Source organism: Parasteatoda tepidariorum, chromosome 8, assembly GCF_982258835.1.
Source record: "Parasteatoda tepidariorum strain Cologne lab strain chromosome 8, Ptep-v5.0, whole genome shotgun sequence".
In the NCBI taxonomy this organism is placed as follows: Eukaryota; Metazoa; Arthropoda; class Arachnida; order Araneae; family Theridiidae; genus Parasteatoda; species Parasteatoda tepidariorum.
This window is the reverse complement of record NC_141762.1, coordinates 52,645,126-52,647,108: the sequence shown is the minus strand read 5'-3', so window position 1 is coordinate 52,647,108 and position 1,983 is coordinate 52,645,126.

Here is a 1,983-nt window from a genome sequence, read left to right as displayed (position 1 = left end):
TCGCCGCGCCGATCCTGCGACGTCACTCCAGTGACGTCACTTTGGCGCAAAGCTCGCACTTTTACTTCAAGAACGGAGCGTTTGGCCTTACTAGCTCTAACTAATATTGGATTATTTCTTTTTGCGAGATATTCTAAGACATTTGTTATTTTCTATAATGACTTTCCTCAGTTTTTGCAGTGAATTTACAAGAATTTAAAACTATTATCGAAATGCCAGTTTGCGCGATTGCAACTTGCAAAAATTCTGATATAAAAACAAAAGGAAAAAGTATAATTTTTCGCGTGTTCCCTAAAGTAAAGGAACAACTATGCAAAGAATGGATTCCGAAATGACACAGTTAATATAAAACACCAATACGTTTATTCTGTCATAAAGAACTTTTATAAAAATTCATTATTTAAATAGAAACCGCCTCGTTACTTCATAAAGAAAGGCAGGTGAAAAGAATTAAAAAATAGATAAAGTCAAAGAAAATTAAAATGTAAGTAAAAAGTATAAATAAAATATATAGTATATAGTTGAAATTCTAGTAATTTCTTAACATATTTTTTAATGTAGTTATTCTAAATATTTATGACATTTTTTAAAAATTATATTCTCTTCAATTTAACTATCTATAAATTATATCATCGTAAATTTAAATGTCTATAAACAATTGTAAAATTTCTAATGTCATTATGAACCTAAATTATTATTTTGTTTCAGTAATTAGCGTTAAAGGTTGATGTTTCCTAATGATTAAGTATGAAAAAATTGCGATTAACGACATATTTTAAAATCAGGGATTCTAAATTTAACTTAACTTATCGTTATAAAAGAATATGTAGATACAAAAAGTGTCGATATATGCCTTCATTTTTCTTAATAGTTAAAGTTAAAACTGAACTTTTTAAAATTAAGTATTTATCGTGTCATTTTCACCAACTAGCAAAACATTTTTATAAGTTTAAAATGGTATTTTTTTAATATAATAACCAAGAAAGTTTTTTTTTGAACTATGTTTATGAACGGAAATAATGTGTTAATTACGTAAAGTTTGAAAGCTAGAAAAAGTCTAACTTATTTTTACAAAGAGAAAGATGCAAAGTTATCATAATATCTTTGCTTGCGATCTCCGAGATCTGTGGACACAGTGACGTCATGAGGAGGGAAATCGTAGCTTCAGCTCTAAGAGCGGAGTGAACTAGCCCTTGTATTCTCTTTAGCCCTGGGCATCTCTGCACTTAGAAAGCAATGTATACTGTATATAAAATACTGTAAGATACTGCAATATACTGTGAGAAAAAAAATCTGAGATACATATTTACGAAATCTTCTAGTATTTTATTTTTCAATACTCGAACTAAGCAACTGAAACCTTCAAAATTTGACACTCTGACATCAATTGACATTCTGCGTTTGTTCTTTCTATTATTGCTCATCGGCAACAGTTGTTTATCTCTTGTTTCATTTGAGATAACGATATCGGATAACGGATCGAAGTATTGTCGGTACATTCCTATTTATTATTTATGTAATGTTTGCATGTTTGCTTAACATTTTGTCTAAATTACGATCTCGTCAAATTGACGCATATCCGTAGAGATAGGTATACCACAAGGAGAATTTCAATATTTCAACGATTTTGAAGAAAATAGACTTCAATATATATTTACCTCGCTCAATGGATTAAAAGTCATTACAAGAGATAAAATAAAAATGCAAACGGGTTTTGTAATTTCCCTTTTAAAATTCGAAATGAGTCAAAATAACGCGTCCCGTAAGCCTAGTGTTAAATAACAAATGGAAAATTAATTAGATATAAATTTAATTTAGGATTTCGTCACTGATAATGTTGTCCTAACTTTCAGAACCCCTGTGATCTTTCCATAAACAACAGTTGGGAACCACTGGTGTTGTCAAATGCAAATTCATATTTGGCGACTTAAATTGGCGAAATGAAAGAATAACTTAAAAGAAAAGAATCACTGAAGTCGAACC